At 38.1% G+C, this 22,471-nt stretch overlaps 1 non-coding gene across 1 annotated transcript; it reads left to right on the forward strand.

The window, feature by feature from the left end:
• The first annotated feature begins 15,534 nt into the window (after positions 1-15,534).
• Positions 15,535-15,641, forward strand: LOC116662519. The gene has a single exon (XR_004318483.1). It is a non-coding gene; the product is annotated as a U6 spliceosomal RNA (small nuclear RNA).
• Positions 15,642-22,471: the final 6,830 nt, after the last annotated feature.

The following is a 22,471-nucleotide window of genomic DNA, read 5'->3' on the forward strand; positions in this document are numbered from 1 at the left end:
GAAGGGAGAGAGAATGATAACAAGCAAGAAAGAAATTTACCAGTGTTCAGTAATTTCTTTGGGGCTTTGTGATTGTCTCGCTTCGGAAAGAAAACAACACCTTAAGCGACCTGATAAACATCATTATTAGAATCTATTACAGCCTAAACGTCATCTGAAGTATATACATCTTCTAATCAGTGGGTTGTTTTTATTTAAAAAAAATCTGTTTGGTTTCTAAACTGCCTCACTTTACCTCTTCCTGGTTAAGTTTAATGACAGTGAATACTGAAGATTTAATGTGATGTTTCCCATCAGTTTGAAGATAATTGTGTTTCAAAACCTCAGTTTCCTTTGGCTTTAGTTAAAGCTTATAGAGCCTGAGGGGGTCTTCATCAGTATGAGAATGAAGGGCATGTTCTTTTGCCTGCTTTCACCCACCCCACAGAAGATTCTTCTTCCCCAGACAAAGTGCTTACGTTCTTGAAAGCTCCAGTGGGCTGGACTGTGACTTGGTTGCAGTAGACAGCTCAGGTGTCCTGCTGTGATGGACTGATGATTAATCAGGACAAAGGTAGGAGTGGGTGGTTAGCTGAAGCACGCACGAGTGAGGGGGCTTACAAGAAGGGAAATAGCTCTGATTAGAAAAACATTATAAAATACTAGGTAGGGGTCTTTACATCTTATTAAAAATATAAAAAATGAGTGTTGGCAAGCATGAGGAGAAATTGGAACCCTTATACACTGCTGGGAGTTTAAAATGGTGCAGTCACTATGGAAAATAGTATGATGGTACTTCAAAAAGTTTAAAAAATCAAATTACCACATGATCTTGCAATTCCACTTCTGGGAATTTATCCAAAAGAACTGAAAGGAGGGGCTTGCACAGATGTTTGTCCACCCATGTTCATAGTAGCGTTATTCACAATAGCCAAAAGGTATAAGCAAGTCAGTATCCATTGATGAATGAGTGGATAAACAGAATGTGGTATATCATACAACGGGATGTCATTCAGCCTTAACAAGGAAGGAACTTGGAGGTGTGCTGCAACATGGCTGGACGCTGAGGACATTGTGCTGAGTGAAATAAGCCAGTCACAAAAGGACAAATACTGTATGATTTCATTTATATGGGGTACTTAGAGTAGTCAAAGTCATAAGAATAGAAAGTAGAATGGTGGTTGCTAGAGGCTGGAGGAATGGGGAAGAATGGGGAGTTAGTGTGTAATGGAGACAGAGTTTGAGTCTGGGAAGATGAACAGTCCTGGAGAGGGATGGTGGGGATGGTTGGACAACAGCGTGAATGTTCTTACTGCCACTGAGCTGGACACTTAAAAAATGGTTAAAATGGTAAATTTCATTTATACATGGTTTACCATGATTTAAAAAAATACTAGTTATAGAATAACCCACAGGGATATCTGTAACCCTCACACATCCCCTTCAGGCTTTCTGCGCAGAGGAAGGAAGCAGTTGCCTGCCAAAGTGCATGGTGTGTTTTTCCTCCTCCTTTTGGGGGTCAGGCTGGAGGAAATTAGTTTTCATTCCATGCTTCCCTTGGCTGCTTGGGAGTGGGATTTGAAGAGAAGGCTGAACAAGAACTTGAACTAGTCATGCTGACCTCAGTCGGCTTGCCTGAGGAAGGTTTACAGTTCCCACGGGTGGACTCTGCCTACTAGAAATTTTCCTCCTGCATTGGGAGACCACAGAAAGAGGAATTAGAACTCTCACTTTTTCATTTTAATTCAGTAAATATTTACTGAGTAATTATGTGCCAGGCTCTATGATTGACCTGACTTTACTCAAGACCATGTGTCATGTCCTCAGTAGAAGTTGTGGTTATTGACAAATGACTGTCTGTGTAGACTGCCGTGATAATGGTCAATGTCTAGCTCAGGGGTTAGAGCTGTCACCCCAACAAACCAGTGTTCTTTAAAGACATGCCTTTGGTCACTTAGTTCTGAGTTTTCTAATATTTTGAATTCCATATATACTTTTGCCATGGCCTTTTAGGGGAGCAAGAGTTTCATTAGTATATGAATATTGTTGAATAGATTGTGATAAATACTGTGTCTTCGATGCATGTAAAACTTGCAGTTTACATAGTAGGTTTACTTACTATCCTAAACTGACCATCCACTTACTTGTTGAAATTTGTTTTTCTTATTTATGTATTTCAAGAGCAAGACTTTGGGTCTAATCTTTATAACTGGAGTTACTTGATTTTTTATGCTCATTTAAAAAGTATGAAGTATTGGATACATTCAAAAGGATGTATGTAGTGTATGTGTAAAGGTTAAGGCATTATAATGAAATGAATGTCCGTGAACAGACCATCCAAGCTCAGGACTAGAGCAATACAAATATCGTTTCAACAAGCTTCTCCTGGATCCCATGCCTCCTCTTAAGAGGTAACACTAACCTAATTTTAAAATTATTCTCTTCCTTTTCTACTCTATATGTACATGTCCCTAAGCAATGTATTGTTTTTATCTTGTTTTGAATATTTAAAATGGTACTGTGTTACATATATTGTCTGAGCCTCGCTTTTTTCACTCATTATTGTGTTTCTGAAATTCATTTTCCTTGACGTGGATAGCTCTAGTTCCATTCATTGTCACTGATGGGGAGTATTCCATCACATGAATAGACCAAAGGGTGTTTATCGATTCTCCCCTTTATAGACATTTAGGTTGTTAGCAGTATTTTTTTTTCTTTTGCTACTCTGAACATTGACATGTGAGCATTGTTACGCACATCTTCTGGTACATTGCCCGAAAGTTTTTCTAAGGGGCTGCCCAGAGAGAAAATGCTGGATTTTAGACCACGTTAGTGTCAGTTATCTATTATTTTTTTCTTTTAAGGATAGAACACATGGAAACTGACTTCTAATCCTCGCTACACCTGCATCATTTCTAATCTGTTTTTCTATTTTTTTTATCAACAGTCCCTTTAATTTTCCTTTTATAAACTGTGATACCTCCCTTTGCTCCAAAGAAATGCCTTTTCCATCCTATGGTTTGAATGTTTTTCCCATGAAAAAGCTCTGCCTCCCCAGATTGTACATTTCCAGTTGATCTTTAAGCTCAGTGAAGACAATTCCCATCCTCTGCTCCAATCCCCAATTATTCTAAAGCTTATCAACCAATTATTTCCAGGTTCTTTAGGAATTAATTAATTTCAACTGCTGAGCACTACTTTAATATTTATATTAAATATAATTAGTACCTGGGATAAGAAACAACTTAGAAATATACAAGTGTATCTCATGCAACCTGCATATATTCTAGCCAAGTATTAAAGCCATCAATATTTCAATTAGTTTTTTTTCATTCATTTAATCAATATGTATTTACTAGGTGCTCCCTCTGGGATGTCCACTGCACTAACTTCCGGGGACACAGCAATGAACAAAACAGGTGTGATCTAGAAGAGAGGTCATAACCAAATGTGATTAGCTTCATGAGAAAAGAAGAAGTGCAATGTGCTTTAAGACAGTGTGATGTGGGACCAACCAAGTCTGCAGGTACAGCGAATAAGAGCCAAGGAGGGCTTCCCAAGAGAAAGGACACTCAGGTTGGACCTGCAGGAGGCAGGGTGCAATCCAGGTTAGAGGAGCCCAGGGTGGTAGATGGCAGTGTTACCCCAAAAGAGGAAGGGAAAAGACCCCAGTTCTTGTCTTACCCAAAAGATAAGAATTCATATGGGAGATGGAAGCATTGTTTAGCAAAGGATTTTAAAGGTTTTTATTAGGAAAGGGAAGGTATACCTCCAAGGATAAGTGGCAGGCTGATCCAAGGGCAGATAGCAATGGTCTTTGACCTTTCTTTCATACCCTCACTTAGAGGTGTTGATTGATGGCTCTTGCCCCCAGAGTGCTTAGTGATGCTCGCCCCTTTTTGCACGTGGCCTTACTCATGATGCACACAGAAAAACCTACGGGAAGCACCTAAACTGAACTGCTAATTATATTACATTGTCGTGTCCAGTTAGGTCCTTGTTGCTACTACACAATTGTGGCTGTTGGGTTCTAATTGGTTTCTTGCCAGTTTCTTGCTGGCACTCATCTAGAGGAAGTAAAGCCCCTTTATGCTGAAGCCAGCCATACTGACATCTTCCGGACCATCCTCCCTCTCCTCCACCTGTCTGCCTGGTGCCCTCACTTATCTAACTGCCTAACAGGGGGAGCATTCCCAGTGGAGGGAAGCTCCCAGTACCTTAAAGGGCTGTATGAGAGGATGTTGAAGAGGTAGCCTGAAGAAGTACGCAGGGATTAGATCATGTGGGATTTCAAGAACAATGAAATACTTTATATTTTTTTCCTAAGGGCAGCAGAATGACCTGATTGATGTTTTATTTATTTTTTTTAATTTTTTTTTTTGCAGGGAGGAGGTAATTAGGTTTATTTATATATCTGATTTTTCAGTGGAGGTACTGGGGATTGAACCCAGGACCTCAGGCATGCTACACATGTGCTCTACCACTTGAGCTATACCTTCCCCCCTTGACTGATGTTTTAAATCTATTATCTGGTAACTACATGCAGAACATATTAAAAGGGTGCAATTGTTAGGAGCAGGGAGACCTATAAAGAGTTCTATTACATTGGGAGAGGATGGACTTGGGCTGGGGAGGTGGATGAAAGGATTAAAACTGAATATATCTGAGAGAGTTTTAGAAGCTGAGATCAGCAAGACTTGGTGACTGATTACATGTGGGAGGAAGGTGAAGATGAGGTAAGAGTTAAGGAAATTTCCAGTTTTCTGGCTTAAGCATCCATTTATTGCCCTACAATTAAATACAAAGGAAGCAAAAGCAGCATTTTAGGGTTCTCTTCTGGTACTAGTGGAAAAGAAACAGTTGGTACCACAAGGAAAGAGGAAATCACCAACATATTTCACAATGCAAATAAGATTTGAAGTCAACATCTGCTTTTGAACAATTCGCTTTGTCTTTTTCTCATATTCCTTTCCTGCCTCTTCTCCTCTCGGCCCACTTCACAATCAGCTGTTTGCATCTAAGCCCTTTCCCCCATCAAGTCTTTCCTGCAACACCACCTTCTCAGCAGAGTAGGTCCTGATCTCTCTGCAAACAAGTCCTCTCTCCTTCTGGATTTGCTGCCTATTCTTGCTTATCATTATAGTATCTTACTCACCCAACCAGACTGCAAGCCCTCTGAGGCAGGAGCCATGTTTCACAACCATTTTACAGTCATAACTTTCTCTCCTTCTTCCCACCTCTCTCCCCTCGGCAACAGCACTGGAACACCTCTGCTCTTGACTGACGTGGGAGCCACACTGGGGACTAATCCAGAGGCCCGTGACTTGCTATTTTGCAATCTTCATGATTCACAAAGAGATAGATTTGACTGTAAAATTAGTAGTGTAGTAATATTATCTCTCAAAATTATGTTCTTTTTTATTACTACTTGTAAAATAAAATAATCAAGTTTCAAATTATCTAGATAACCAAACACCCAGCATTTTAAACACTTAGTGTTGACTTTTTGTTCAGGATCAAAATATAGCAAATATTCCTATCTGCTGGGTTCTAGGCAAAAGATTATGGGGAAACTTGAACATCTTGCATTTCAAAATAGTGCACGTATTTTTCTAAGATATATTTAGTAAACATGATTCATATCACAAAGCAGACTCGCATCTCAATAGTCGATTTACATTTTTCTTTAAATTAAAATGTAATTACATACACAAATATGCACATATATTTACATCTATGTATGTGTGTATTTTATGTATATATATAAAGATTTGTGTAAAGATAAAAGGGAAGAGGTCATTTAGATAGTGATGTATAATTCTAAAACTTAGATCTATAATCTAAGTGCAAATATACTTTTTTAGGTTTTTTTCCTCCCCCACAAAAAAGAAAAAGTATATCCACAACTTTATACTTTGTATTTGTATTAACAAAATTTATGCACAGACAACATGTATGGAGTGATGTTAAATTATTGATCACCTCTGTTTATTATACAGATCATTGATTGGGAAATAGTCTGAGTTATTTAAAGGTATCAATTCTTCATAATTATGCAGTGTTTTGATTTAAATGTTGCTATAATCTTGTGAATAAGAAAGCCATAGTTTTATCAGCTTTTTGGTTTATACAAGGGCAACAAAGACACTGAAAGTTTAAAAGTCTGTCAAAAGTCACATTCTTAAAAAAACTTGGAGAAGGACTGCAGTGTCTTCCTTCTCAGGGTAGTAGCTGTGCTTTTTCCACTCCGTTTCCCTACTGCCTCCTTAATCTGCCTTGGACATATCTCTGTAGAATCAGACAGAACATGGTGATGACCCACTGAATCAATTTTTTTTGTAGTCTTATTAATGGAAAGCATTCTAAATTTTGATGCAGTCCCAACTGAATTAGCTCAAATAAATGTTGGACACATTTGACTTGGTTTTATGCAATGGAAAAAAATCTTTGAGATGGCACTTTTTTTTTTGACACTACAGCATGAAATCCAATGGGATTTTATAGTTTGAAAACCAGGAAAGAGAAACTACAAAAATAGTCTCATTATCCAGAAAGTGAATATTAATTACTGTGCCACTTTTAAATAAGTAATTTATAATGTTTCTCATATTAATACATCATTGGTAATTACAATTTCTTAGTAGAAACTTTGATGAAACTTATTATATTTGAAGTATAGAATAATAGGACCTATAAAAAAAGCTTAAACAAACTCAAGTGATTCCCCCAAGAAACAACTTGCATTTTTGTTTTACTTAATTATAGTTAAGTAAGGAGAGCTAAAAATTTCTTTTATCGCTTTTATGAATTATTAAGAATCTTCAATAATGTGCCAGGAAAAATAAAACGTACTCATATATAAGGTATTATCTATCTATAAAGCTTTTTGTCATCCTAGCTGAGTTATGAAATTTTACATTGAAAATGTTATTAATAATACTGCTTGCTATTTCTATGCATTGGAAGGAAGAAGTTATTTTTTACATATGCATTTATATATGCATTTAGTGTTGATAATCCAACTTGGATGTACCGTCAAACAATTTAAACCAGCCTTTTCAGAAAAGTTAGAGATGCTTAGCACTTGTCCCTAACTGCAGTCTACATGCCTTCATGCACTCTGGCCATGAGATTGCAAGCCAGCAGTCACCAAGGGAGAGCAGCAAAAATGGGCACAATATGGATGGCAGAGCTCCAGTGGCATCTGAGTGGTGTTGTCCTCTATGGCCGGATTCTGTTTTCACACCAAAAGGACTGTTAGCGAAATCTGGCCACCAGTGGCTTCATCCAGGCATAAAAATACAAAATTATTCATAAGAACATTTTTGTAAGCATAAAATATATATTAATTTATGGACACAAATGATATAGCTGGGAGATAAGATTGATAGCCATTGATAGATCAAACTTATTAATATCAGTAAATACATATTTTTTACTCAGATGTATTCATCTTTAATAATTATTTCAATGTAATTTCAATAGCTCAGCTTACTATGTACTCCAGTCAATATGAAAGATAGAGTGCTGTTCCAACCACCCATTTTTTCTTTGATTTAGCTTTTATTTCTTTTTCTTTTTTTAGTATATAAAATATATACATTTTTAACATTTATATAATGTCATCAATAAAATACTAGTTTTATCTTCACTCCTGGGTATGAATACTCCTTGAATCATTTAAGGATATGAATTATACAAGCCACGGTCTCTTCCTTCCCCATTGCATAGGATGCTGGCTTGCCTTTTGTATTTGCAATCTGTATGCTGAATAAATTGGTGTGTTTCTTTCTCTTGAAGAGGCTACATATTTCATACATATGTGGCAGTTGTAGGTACATACGTCTGCTGTAGGTACAACTCACATTCATCGCTAGTAATTACATAGAAAGGGTTCTCGTGAGCAAAGTGAGTTGATAAAAATGATAATGCAAGGCTCTATATTTATTCATTTGCAATGATTTCCACATCAACTTCACTCAGTTTATAAATCTAAACATTAGTTCTCTTGCTGTCAGCACTTCAGACTCCACCTGGGATCAGTCAGCCAAGCTGTGCTTTCTGCCTCCTAGAATCATCATGCAAAATAAAGATTCTGCATTTGGAATGTAGCTGACAGGTTGGTTGATGATGTACCAGACAAAAAGGAATGCACTTCCCCTTCTCAGCTATATGAGCTCCTCTGTTCCATGGGCTTCTTTCTTTAGTAAGAAAAGCAGATGGGACTTAAGGAGGAGGGACAAGGCGATGGTAGGGAAAGAGTTATCCTTTCCTAAGCACATTTTTAATTGCAACTCATTTTTTTGTCTTATAAAGTACAGAATTACATACAATTTCCTGGTGCTCAATTGCTAATTAGGTCTGATATCTTTATTTTTGCAAGAAAAAAATTGTATGTTAGTTTTGTATATTTAAATGAAGGGTGTGATAACAAATTTGCCAAATAATCAATTTGGTCTCCCTTATAATTCTTTGCCTTTGAAATTTCATTTTTTTTTTACATTATAGTTTTTTATTTTCTGTAGCACTAACTGTGGTAAAATTTATTAAGCTGCTTATCTTAAACATGCTAGTCATGTGGTACCTATTTCTGGGGTCCAGAATATTAAATTCACAGATTCTTTTCTACTTGAGGCTTTGCCTACCATTCATTCATTCATACATTTCTTCTTTTCTATTGAATGTTTATATTTCACAAAAATAATTGTTATTAAAACATGGCATTTATCTTTATTAGTCAAACCTGACATCTTAAAAAAAAAACAACTTCGGAAGCCAAGAAATACTCAGAATGAGATTGCTAGTTGCTTCAATGCCGAAGAGGCAGACTTCGTTAAACAGAAATCCAGCCTACAAGTGGATTCTGTTGGGTATCTGCAATTGTTGCTACGTATATCAAGTCAGCGAATTGACTACATACCCAGCAGCTAGAAACTTACTGTACTGAATTTTAGTATCTTTGCACGTGGGCTTTAGCAAAGCTATGAATGGTAATGTTTTCATAAAAGAACTGTCTAGCCCCTTTGTGTAGTTGAAGCTTATTTTTGAATCATTCTCTCTGTTGTATCTCCGTCTCTTCTTCTCTTAAATAGGAGTTAATCTGTTTATTTAGATCAGACAGTAGATCAAATAAAGAGCCAAATAAGAGTCTGAGTAGCTGAGGAGAGCTGAAAGTTACTCTGCTGCCAAAGATGGTAAAATCTACTAATAAGAGTGGTACCTTGGCAAGATGTAATTATATTTCCTTTGGTATTTAACCTACTGCATCAAACATAAAATCATTCTGGATACTTCGTATTAATTTTTTAACTCAGTTAATTTATTGTTAAAGTAGTATTTACCTATATAATTTTTACCTGACTAATGAGAATATTCTTATAAAATTTTATTAAATCTAAAAGAAATATTTTTATTTTATTTTTTGCATTCTTTTTTACTGAAGTGTGGTCAGTTTACAGTGTTGTGTTAATTTCTGGTGTACAGCATAATGTTTCAGTCCTACGTATGCATACGGATGTTCGTTTTCATAAAAGACATATTTTTATAGATATCTTTCACTCACTCAAGAAAGATGGCTCCATTTTAAAGTGGAAGAAATGGGTGTCTTCTAGGGCCTACTGCTCTTGTGCTGACCCTTTGGGGAGTCAGTTCATTAAACAATTATTTGGGGCTATGTTCTGAGCGTCTCCTAGTGCAAAGATAACGCTCTGACAGAGAGTCAGTGACTGTGTGCCGGGAGGGCCCCTTGGCTAGGAGTTGCCATGGGCTATCTCCACTGCTGTTTTCTCATGCCATCGGGGTTCACGTGACCATGCCCTGGGGAGACGCTTTTTCATTCTTTATCTCTTTCCTTTCCAGCAGCCAAAATTAGGGATGCATTTGTGACTGTTTCTAACAAATGCACAGTGACAATATCCAAAAACTGTTCTTTCCTTGGAACCAGAGCCTTAATGAAAAGCAAAACAAAACAGAAACAAGTCCTAACTGCTTTACTAAAAGGACTAGGGATTGGTGATGGATCTGGAGCAGCTTGGAACAATGCCTGGTACAAAATTTGTGCTCAATAAATATGTGTTGAATTAAGTAGAGGAATAAATACTTCACTACCAACAACTTAAGCAATTTCTAGGAGTGGCCCTGTGATTCGTATTTTATCTCCAAAGGGGCTATTTAGTCATTCCACAATTATTTACCAGGCACCCAGCCCATGTAAAGCTGTAATAACCATTCAAGGGGATACAAAAATGGATAAATCATAATATGAAACCTACTGATAAGTGAGTTATAATCTTTGCATGATTACTAACGTTAAGTGGAATGAAAATGCTATGAAAGAAATCCAGATAAAGTAAGTGAACAGATAATTATTAGTTATTCCCTGTTGTGGCTGATGCAAGTCTCCCACAGAGTATCACCCTCTTAATAAAAGCGACTACTTACTCACTGCCACTGTGAAGTGCCTTCTGGATGTCAGGTACTTGGTTTCTATTATTTCTAATTTACTCAAAAACCCAGCAAGGATTGTTAACATCACTGCTCCCATTTTATAGTTGAGGAAATGAAGGTTTGGAGAGGTTCAGAAGGAAATTTTCTCAAAGCCACATAGCTAACCAGTTCCAGATCCTTTGTCTCACCTTGCTGCTAGAGAAAGACGGACCGAATTCCTGCCTCTGCCTCTCTCTTCTATCTACAGCCCAGGCTCCTTCCTTCTTAAAGGCTCAGCCTGCCCCCTCCAATCCCATCCAACCTCTTTCTCTAGAAAGAGGAAATTTATGATGTAGCACCCTGAAACTCAGCTCTGAGTTACCTTTAATGTTGTCTGGGAAAGATAAGAGTTCTGGGTTTCTTCCTTGTCCCTAAAACCAGTCTCCACATGATGATGTTCACCCTCTTGTTCCCAAGGCCCATGTTCTACCTGGATTGTCTAGTAATTGAGTCCTTCCAGAACTGGGGTCCTGGTTTTCCCTGGCCACCCCTTTTTCTGGAATGGGATCCTTCCCTTGAACTCCAGCCAGAAGTCTTAGTCACAGCCAGCCAAGGGCCGAGTTCACTGTCGATCTCCTGGCATTCCATGCCTGGACACCTTGTGCTGCAGGTGGTGCACGAGGCCTTTGATGACAGAGGTCCTGCTCACGTCTCCAGCCTCATCCTCACACTCCAAACCTCAGTCATACTGAACTACTTGCAAATCTCTGAATTTGCCTGTCCATTTCTCCCCACAGGACTTGGCATAAATTGTTCCCTCTGCCTGGATACTTTTCCTCACTCTTCTCCTGTTTTCTGGATCTGTCCTTATTTAGCTGTCACCTCCTCCAGGAGGCTGCCCTTTGCCTTCCCTAGTCACTCTGGGTTTACTCCTCAGTCCTCTTACTGGGCTAAAAGCAATCTGAGGACATCATTATTGTATCGTCAGAAACTAAGCCAGGACCTAGCACATTGCAGACACTTAATTTTTTTTCAGTGATATAAAACTACTTACAAGGCAATTTACAAGGACCATAAAAATCAAATAAGCAGTACTTGGATGACACTGGTGTCCAGTTCCCTGATACAGTAATTTCCCCCTTGATGCAATATTCTAATATACTAGCTGACTCTCATGAATCTTTTAGGCAACCATGAGAATTTTAGTTCCGGCATCTGAGAACCTAAAGTCCCTCCTGCTGGAAGAATAATTTCAGCTCATCGTTATTGCAAGGACTTACAGGGCACATTATTGTGATTTGCAGGTGAGGACACTAGGACCCAGACAAGTGTCAGATGCTGTTATGATGAGCCTTGGTTAATGGAGAATTTGAATTTATGTTCAGTTCATATTTCTACTGAGATAGAATGTCAACATTTCAGATAGGTTGCTAATTATGATGATTCCATGTCTATAAGTTTTATGAATGACAAAGCATTTCTTAGAAATTAAAAAAAATTATTTATGAAGGGGGAGGGTATAGCTTAGTGGTAGAGCACGTGCTTAGCATGTATAAGGTCCTTGGTTCAACCCCAGTACCTCCATTAAATAAATATTAAATAAATAAAAAAACTAATCAACCCCCCAAATTTTTTTTAAATAAAAAAATAAAAAAAATATTCCTTGGAAAGCATCTGTCTTCTACAAATGGAAATGATAAGCCCACTAAATTACTCTATGGAGTAATATGGAAGGTGGCAGATTTATAGCTACTACTGTCCACAGGTCACCTGCCACCTCTCCTTGTCCACCTTGTGAGCTATCAGTTTGCCATGTCTCTGAGCAATGCCATTTTGAGAAAAGAGAGAAACTTCGTCTGCAGGTGGTTATGGCAAACCCAGAAGATGTAGTGAGTATCTATGTGGCCCATTACAAAAGGCCTAGACCACAGTCTGAAATGTGGAAGGAGTTTTCTGGCCACATTCTCAAATGATTAGGAACATGCTGTTCTTTTGCACTTTGTGGAAATCTACTGTGTAGTTATCATTCTTTAAGTAAAATTGTCTCTCTTTTAGTGAAAGGAAAGGATTTCTCTCTTTATTGAATTTGTGTTCCTTGAGGCTGAATTTGCATACCCAGAAAGCTGTTTTAAATAAACCATTCCTGACTATATTATTGGAAGAAGACAAAAGAAGAGAAAGGTCAAGGTTTCTGGTTCACATTAACTGGCACTAATGTTCATTCATTCAGCAAGGGTTTAGAAACCTAGATTATGCCAGGCACTGTGAGGGGCCTGGGAGTGCCGGAGATCCCGGAGTGAGCAGTGAGCAAGGCACCATCACTGCTTCAAAAGGCCTTAGCGCTCGGAGTGAGGGGGACTGGGGGGCTGGGATGCCATTAGCCAGGGTGAGGTCTTCCTTTTGACCCAAGTCTTCCTTTCCTGATTCAGAGCCAAAATGGCCCATTAAGAACAAAACAAGAAACAAAATCCTTTCTTTCACCTAGCTCTCAAATTTTCTTCTTAAGTAAACTGACAACTCTCAGCTGGAATCTGCAGCTTCCCGACCATTGGTGAGGGGAGATTAATTGATTGCCACCTTGCCAGGGAGACGTGGGCACGGGTGAATGCTTCCCACTCTGTTTGCATTCCCTGAGAGAGCTCTGTGCCTGCATGAATTCACACTTAGAGCGGAGAGACATTTCATTCTTGGATGAACTCGGGAGAGGTGAATCAGCCTCCACGTTTTAGGCATTTGAATTATTCTTCTGTCTTCTTTAAACTGCAAAGGGAAATACAGATCATCCCATGCAAATACATATTCAACCTTTTTTATATAATTGAGTTCATGAGTCCGTCTCCTATTTTTATTTACTTATTTGGTAGTTTTGAGGAAAATTTCTCCATTTTACTAACCACTTTAAAATCCTTCTCCAGATTAAGATCAACATCTGAGGCTAGAATTTAAACCCCAGAAAAAGGTAGTGAGTAAAGAATCTTTAATTTATGAAACTGAACAAGTTGACTTATCCAAACATCTCTAGGGCTTTAATGGGGGATATCTATAATTCTCTGAATTGTATTCCTTTCACAGTGATATTTTGTAATTCCATTCTATTACCCTTGCTTAACATTAATGAGATAAAAAGATCACATTATGGCGATTGATGTTCTTCAAATTGAATGCACGTTTCCACGTACAAAGCTGTCTGCTAATTTAAAAAACATAGCATGTAACATAGAATCATGACCATGGTCATCACTCAGCTGGGACCAGATAGCATTTTTTATCTATTCATTGGATTTAACAAGGCATGAGATGGAAGCAGAATACAAAGTGTGGGTAGATTATCCCATATCCCTCCTTTTGGCCAATTCTTGGCAATCTCAGCAAGGAAACTGAGGCTTCATGTTTCCATGGAAATAAACCTCAAGGTCAAAGGGGCATATGGAAGGTCAGACAATGACAAAGGAACATCTGAGAGGCCATCTGGATGAGTGACCTGACATAATTAGTCATTAATCCCACTCTGGGGAACAATAGAGCTGGCAGAGAGTGTGTTTGGGCTTTGATCGTGGTCTGGGTGATCTCATGGGGAAGATGGAAAAAAGCCCCACTTGGTAACTAAGCAGATTACCCCGGCATGCTGTTAACTAAAGATGGGGTGGCCGAGGAGGCCAGTGGGATATGCGTTTTACATATTAGACTACATTTCCCTTTACTTACCACAGGCCCCTCTAGGGCCATGTGGCTTTCGGATTAGCTTCTGGGTAGCATTTTTTACAGTTTACAATGGAAGGAGAGCAAGAGTCCCAAAATACGTTGCTTAAAATTCTCAGGCAACAGATGGGAAGATAGCCGGAGAGCCAAAGGCATTAGCCAGCTTGGTTTACAGGTGTCAATATTTACTAAGCAAAGTTTGCCAGGGTGCCTTTTGGGAAAAAGCGGAGAGAATGGTTAATCAGTAAAACAATAGCAATCAGTCCATTGTCTGTTTTTAGCCGAATGGTTAGAATTATAAGTTGTCTCAAATGGTAAGAACGCATCAGCATCTGTCTTTCTCTTCGCCTCTTCTTTTTCACGTTTATTAGTCTTAGCTGACTTTGATCAGCTACCCCTCACGTGTAGCTAGAATCCTTCTATTTGAATGGCTGCTGATGTTTTGATATTGACTGTGTGCATTTTTGTAGGATGTGAACATGCTAGCGGTCTTTGTAAATGCATGTAAGTCGGCAACTGCTGAAATCTTCATCAGCTCCCCGGGGATAACCGATTCTACTGGCCGTGTGAAGCATGTTGACCAGATGAAGTAGTAAATATGTTGGACCAAAGTCTCTTTGTTCGAAGAACTTTCTGAATTATGAAATTTAAAAGTCACTGTGAGTTTTTAAATTTTGAAACCGGAACCTGATTAGTCCTTGGGTGACATATTCTGGCAAACTACAGGTGGGGCAGTAGAAAGAGCACTGATCTGGGAGCGGGGCGGTGAGACATACTGTTGTCCTAGCTCTGCCTCGAATTTGCTGTGCAATCCCTTGGTAAGCATTTCTTTATCTGTAAAAGGTTAGGTTATGCTCTATCACAAACAGCAAATATACTTCTTGTCATGCCAACTATGAGAGATTGGTAGTGGCTGCAGACAATGCCTACTGAAAATTGGGAAAGACTCAGCGGCATCTACACTTAGTGAGAGGGAGTGATTAGTAATGTCTGCCCTTGGTGTGGGAAGAGACGTGGCAGCATGAGTGTTAAATACGCCCATCTCCAGATTTGATTATCTTATCTATCACTGCCAGCTCTGTTTTGGAGAATTGGGGTGGGGGGTGTATTACTTACATAAAGACTTTGAAAACTAAAGTTGTGGCATCCATTACTATTAATAGTAGTAGCAGTGGGGTAGCAGCAACACAGGACTCTTGCACCAGGTATGGTCTAGAAGTTATAGTGATGGAAAAATCGAAGTAGCCTGGTTGCCAGTATTTAACTATATTTCCTCATTTAGAATGTAGGCATCTAAGTCATGAGATCGACTGAGAAATTAAGATGTCAAATCAAGGCTGAATGTAAGGGTGACAGAAAATATTCCTAAAACAGTGCCATTAAATTGCTACTTGGTCTTGTTTTTTCTCTCCGTTTGAAAGGGGAATTTTGGTATTCACTTCGGTGGCACATATACTAAAATTGGAAGGCTACCGAGATGATTAGCACGGCCCCCGAGCAAGGATGATGGGCAAATTCATGAAGCATTCCATATTTTTGAGATCGTTATTCTAGGTGAAGTAAGCCAGAAAGAGAAACAAAAATGCCATATGATATCACTCATATGTAGAATCTAAAAAAAAAAAAAAAAAAAAGACACAAATGAACTTATTTACAAGACAGAAACAGACTCACAGACATAGAAAATAAACTTATGATTACCAGGTGGGGAAGGGTGTGGGAAGAGATAAACTGGGAGTTTGAGATTTATAGATACTAACCACTATATATAAAACAGATAAACAAGAAGATTCTCCTATATAGCACAGGGAACTATATTCAGTGTCTTGTAGTAACCTATAATAAAAAAGAATATGAAAAGGATATGTGTGTATATGTATGACTGAAACATGATGCTGTATATCAGAAACTGACACAACATTGTAAACTGATTCTACTTCAATAAAAAAAATAAATAAAATGAAAGGTGAATTCCTGCACCCCAATGTTCATAGCAGCACTATTTACAATAGCCAAGACATGGAAACAGCCTAAATGTCCATCAACAGATGACTGGATAAAGAAGATGTGGTATATTTATACAATGGAATACTACTCAGCCATAAAAACTGAAAACATAGTGCCATTTGCAGCAACATGGATGTTCCTGGAGAATGTCATTCTAAGTGAAGTAAGCCAGAAAGAGAAAGAAAAATACCATATGAGATTGCTCATATGCGGAATCTAAGTAAATAAATCAATATGAAACAGAAACAGACTCATAGACAAAGAATACAAACTTGTGGTTGCCAAGGGGATGCAGGGTGGGAAGGGACAGACTGGGATTTCAAAATGTAGAATAGAAAAACAAGATTATACTGTGTAGCACAGGGAAATATATACAGGATCTTGTGGTAGCTCACAGCGAAAGAAAATGTGACAAGGAATGTATGTATGTTCATATATAACTGAAAAATTGTGCTCTACACTGGAATTTGACACAACCTTGTAAAATGACTATAACTCAATAAAAAATGTTTAAACAATGAAAGGTGAATTTTAAATGTTCATCTTGAGAACTTTAACTAGAAGTACAGATGAGTTTTGAGTTGACTATGATCCTCAATGGCTGTTCAGAATAGCTAGACATAGATGACACAGCTATGTGTCCATAAGTCCCTAGGAGAAACTGGCATACAGAGCTTTCTAGATGCCTTTCTATTTTCCTTTCACTAAGGAAAAAAATTTTTTTTTCACTGGACATCCAGGGTTTTGTTCCCCTTCCTTTTCCCCTCAGAATGTTAAATCAAGAGTCTGCTCCTTTGCTGTGATATGTTAATTCACACGAGTGATTTACTTGGGCATTCTCACTGATGCAAAAAAATTTCTGAAATCCCTACTATGATTAAAAAGTACCTAAACCAGCATGAAATACAACTTGAGTTATATTATCATAATAACGTGAGTTATTCAAGGGAGTATACTCCACATCTTTTATTTATGGAATGTCTCCATGTGAGAATTTCACAAAGGGAGTTTCAGGTGTTTTGGAAAACTTTAATACTAACTTCTGATAAAACTGTTTATTCTTATGAGCTATCAAATCAGTACCTTTTGGGGTCTATGAGTTCTAGGAAGCCAAGAAGTTGTCTGAAGACATCTACATTTGGAGTAGTGCTGAATTTTGCTCTTTGGCTCACACTTCTTGGTGTGCAGCTGCTTCAGAAATTTACTGGAGAAGTTTGCGAGTAGGTAGCAAGGTACATGGCATTCTTTTTTTTTTTTTTAAGCTTTATTGAGGTATAATTAACAAATAAAATTGTATGATATTTAAAGAGTACATCTTGGTGGTTTATATATACCTATATCTTGTAAAGGATTTCCACCATTTAGTTAATTCACACATCCATCATCTCAAATATTTATCTTTTTATGTGTGTGTGAGAACAGTTGAATTCTACTTTAATAGCAAATATCAGTTACATAATACAATATTATCAATTATAGTTACCATGTTGTGCATTAGCTCCTCAGATCTTATTCACCTTATAGCTGAAAGTTTGGACCCTTTTATCAACCTCTCCTTATTTCTGCCAACCCCCAGCCTCTGGCAACCACTCTTCTACTTTCTGTTTTCATGAGGTTGATTTTTTTTTTTCAAATTCCATGTATAAGTGATACCATGCAGTATTTGTCTTTCTCTGTCTGGCTTATTACACTTAGCATAATGCCTTCAAGTGTCATTCATGTTGTTGCAAAGGGTAGAATTTCCTTCTTTCTCGTGGCTGAGCAATATGCATTATACATACACATACACATATTATACACATACTATGTATATATCTCACATCTGTATCCATTCATCCATTGATGGGCACCCAAATTGTTTCTATATCTTGGCTATTGTGACTAATGCTGCAATGAATATGGGAGTACAGATATCTCGTTGATATTCTGTTTTTATTTCCTTTGACTATGTACTCAGAAGTGGATTTGCTGGATAATATGGTAGTTCTATTTTGAATTTTTTGAGAAATTGTCATACTATTTTCCATAATGGTTGTACCAATTTGAATTCCCACCAACAGTGCAGAGGTATTTCCGTTTTTCCACACCTTGCCAACCTTTGTTATCTCTTGTATTTTGATGATAGCCATCCTAACAGATGTGAGATATCTCATTGTGGTTTTGATTTGCATTTCTGTAATAATTAGTGATATTGAACACTTTTTCAAGTACCTGTTGGCCATTATATGTCTTCTTTGCAAAAATATCTGTTCAGTTCCTCTGCCCATTTTTAGTTTGGTGTAGTCCCACCTGATTATTTTTGGTTTTGTTGCCTTGCCTTTGGTGTCAAATCCAAAAATTTATTGCTAAAACAAATGTCAAAGAGCTTACTGCCTATGTTTTATTCTAGGAGTTTTATGGTTTCAGGTCTTATATTCAAGTCTTTAATGCATTTTGAGTTGACTTTTGTTTATGGTGTGATTTAGGGGTCCAGGTTCATTCTTTTGCATGTGGCTGCCCTGTTTCTCCAGCACATTATTACAGAGACTATCCTTTCCCCATTGTGTATTCTTGGCTCCTTTGTCATAAATTTATTGAACATATATGCATGAGCCTTTATCTATCCGGCATGCGTGCATCCATTATAACAGCTTTGGGTTCCCTAAACTCAGGATCCCTGTCATGTAACACAGTCCACTACATGTGCAGGTATCCTTCCCTTCACCCCATGGGATGGGGGACAAGGAGACCTAAAGCAAATATAATGATGCTCGTGATGTTTGCTGTGTCATGAGTCCTTTATCTCTCATATCGGAGCCTCATGTATTCCACCACCACCTATGAAATTTTGGCAGGCTAATTTGTTAGCTTGCAAGTAGGGTGCCATCTCAGAGGGTTTATAGCTCTTCCCAGTGAAAGGAATAAACCTTCACAGAGGAAATAGGATTAGAGTTGTACGTGGAAAAGTGGGTATGTTTGGTAGTGAAGAAACACTATTCCCAAATAGTGGACCATGTGAAATGGGCTCCGATTTTGGATTGTATGTTGTTGAAGAGGGTGATAACATGAAAGCAATAGTTTAGTAACATTGGTCTGCATTTCGGAAAGGAGAAGAGAGAGAGTCTAAAATCATGGACGCCCATTAGGAGTTGTAACGGTTTTCTAAGTATAAGATTATAGGGACTGAATGTAGTAAACTTGGTACAGTGAGAGAGGGAATGTGAGAGAAGAATGAAAAACTTAATGCAAAAGTGTAGTTTCTTATTTCAGGTTAAACCTTTCAGTGTCTAATGGTGAGATAAGTTCTAAAGTCAGATAATTCTCATAGTGTGTTCTGAAGCTAGTTACTTAACCTCTCCGGATCTTAGTTTTTGGCATAAAAAACATCTACCTCACATTGCTTTTTTAAGGATGAAAAGAAATGATGTCAGTGAGAATGGCAAGTCTTCATTCTTAACAGTTTTAATCACATAATAATAATCCAAATGAGGGGTAGGTTAGGAAATTGTACATTTTGGCAAAAGTCGCTGATTTAAAGCTGGATGCTTTTATCATGTCATTCCTAGAGAAGAAATTTGATTATTTCAGAGTATGAAATATAAAGAACAAAATTATGCTTTGAAAATGTTATTACCAACTGTATAACCAACTAACATATCGCAGAGGAAAAGTCTTTTTATTGCTGGGGGGTGGGGTGCAGACACGGTAGATAATTGCTTTGGATGACCTGGACTCAGATCATCTCTTGCAAGTCACCACGACCAGGGCAAGTGAAGCATGCCCACTCTGTGTCATGGCAGCCAAGCTGCTGAAGCAAAAATGTCATGTCAACACTCTTGGGGTTCTCACAGGTTGTTCTAAAGGGTCCTGCCTTAGTAGGTGAAGGCAAGAGCTAAAAAGTAGAGGGCATAGTTGCTAGAGCTACCAGTTCTGACGGCGTATTTCCAATCCTCCTTCAGTCACTGCAGCTCCACTTGGATAGACCCCACCATCCAATCTCCACCACCAACGTCCCTTCTGCCAGGCTCCACCACATCTGTGGGCATAGTCAGTGCATTTTTATCTCTAGCATTTGAAAATTACTTGAAAATATCACTATGTTTCACCTCTAGATACTTCAATGTGTGTCTCCTAATGATAAGTACATTTTCCTTCAAAACCACAACTAGAAAATCTAATATTGACACAATACTATTGTCTACTATGTATATTCCTGTTCAAACGTTCCCCCATTGCTCAATTATTTCTTAAATAGCTTTTGTTTTGTTTTTTTGGGGGGGGGGGAGGATTCAGAGTCCAGTCAACAGTTTGGATTTAGTTGTTATGACTCTTTTTAATTCTTTAATCTAGAACAATTTTCTAGTCTTTTAGGGAGGATGAGAGTAGATAAAGAGGGAGCTTTTGTGTTGTTGATATTTTTCTAGACTCCTGGACCATTGTTTTCAGAATGTTCCTCCATCTGAATTTGTCTGGCTTGAATGGTTCTTTATGATTAATTTAGGTTAAGTGTTTTTGGTAAGAATATTACATAGATGATGTACATTTCTTACTGAATCACATCAAAGACACGTGATGCCAGTGTTTGCTATTAGTGTTGTTAAATTTGGTAATCCAGTAACATAGTGTCTCTCAACTCAGATTCTCTATATACCGCTCCCAACAAGCTTTCATCCAATAATTCTAGCATCCAAGGATGATCCTAACTCAACAAATTATTTTTATAGTGCTGGTGAAATGATGACTTTCTGTTTCTATCATTCCTTCTACATTTATTAGCTGGTTTTTAAAAAATATTTAATAAAGAAAGGTTTTTCTTTTCTCCATCTCTCTCTTTTGAAAAAAAAACTTTAAAAGTACCATTTTGTACTCATGAACCTTTTAAAAATATTTGATGTGTTACTCCCCATTCCTGCCATTCTTCATTTTGATGTTCAGAGGTAATTGTTTATTTACAAGCTGTCTCCATTAGACTGTGGGCCTCTTGAACTTAAGAGTCATGGTGTCATGTCTTGTGGATTTTTACCATTGCCTAATACACATATGAAACATTATACATGTTTATCAAATGCATGAATAAATATAACTATCAAATTACTTACCAAATTTGTTCATAGTTTTAATTAATTAAAGCAATGATATACTATTTATCACTTATCAATTTGACGAATACTGAAACATGTTAATACTCATTTTTTGTCTTAACACATTTGGGGACTTTCAAAGGACTTTCATAGGACTTTCATCATAGGCTACTGGAGGATAATTTAGTAACATGTATTAAAAGTCTTTAAGGGATAATGGCTAAGGTTAAGATGAAAATGATTAGAGCCAAAACACATCACCAAGTTTACAAGGAATACATAAAACATTTTCCTTTGACTCAAAAATCCCACCTCTAGTGGTATCAGGGATGCATTTTTGAGACGTTAAACTAGTATGCTATGTGACAATCCTCTTTTTAGAGTTGTTTGGTAGCTGCCCCACCCAATGGATCAGTGAAATCCATTGCAATGTGGAAGTGGGGTGGAGAGTTGCCCAAAACAAGGGAATCATTGTTTGACTGTAAATTTCAAAACCAAGGTTATTGAACCCACTGTGAATTAATAGCCTAAAAGCAAACATTTTTTATTCTTTGAAAGCCAGACTTTAATGAGAAACGGGAAAAGTTTGTACATTTCAATGAGTCAGAACTTAAAGGACTGACCACAGAATAGATGATAAAGCAGGGAAATATCCAGAATATTATGTAATCCTTTTCCTGGGGTTAAAGAGGAGAAGCCAGAAAAGAAGGGAGAGAAGGCAAGGAGTCAAAGGCAAATGTCCTTATTTCCACCCTTCACATTTGAACATCACAGAAAGGGAATGTTTTGAGTGGGACGCCAAAGCATGTGCTCTGTTTTTCATTTGCTACCCTTTCCGGAGATTTGCAGAGTGCCCTGTGCCAGCAGGGGAGTAGAAATGGCAACATGACTAGCTTAAACTAGAGAGGGGTGGGGTCTCCATGGGCTGTCCACTGCTGGCAATAAGCCAGAGGTTGTCAAAGGCCCAGGGAAGACTTCTATGCACAACTAAAAATTAAAGCGGTGCGTCTCTCAGGGATGGTAGCCTGCAAAGACACAACCCGAAGGTGGACTCAGAAGGTGGGCACCAGTGTGCTGAGGGTGGGGTGTGGACAAGCTCCCAGACCTGTTGTTGGGAATGGCTCAGGCCAGAGAATAGATCAAGGGTTTTATTAGCTGCAGACTCCACACATGGGGCTGCACAACTGGAGGCTGGTGCCCGGGGACCAGTAGAATGAGACCTTTCCTCAAAGAGCTAGTTTCATTCACAAGCCACCCCTGCACCCACATAGCATCTTGGGAAGGAGGAGGGAAAATTTAAA

This window comes from Camelus ferus, unplaced genomic scaffold (genome assembly GCF_009834535.1).
Source record: "Camelus ferus isolate YT-003-E unplaced genomic scaffold, BCGSAC_Cfer_1.0 contig298, whole genome shotgun sequence".
NCBI lineage: Eukaryota > Metazoa > Chordata > Mammalia > Artiodactyla > Camelidae > Camelus > Camelus ferus.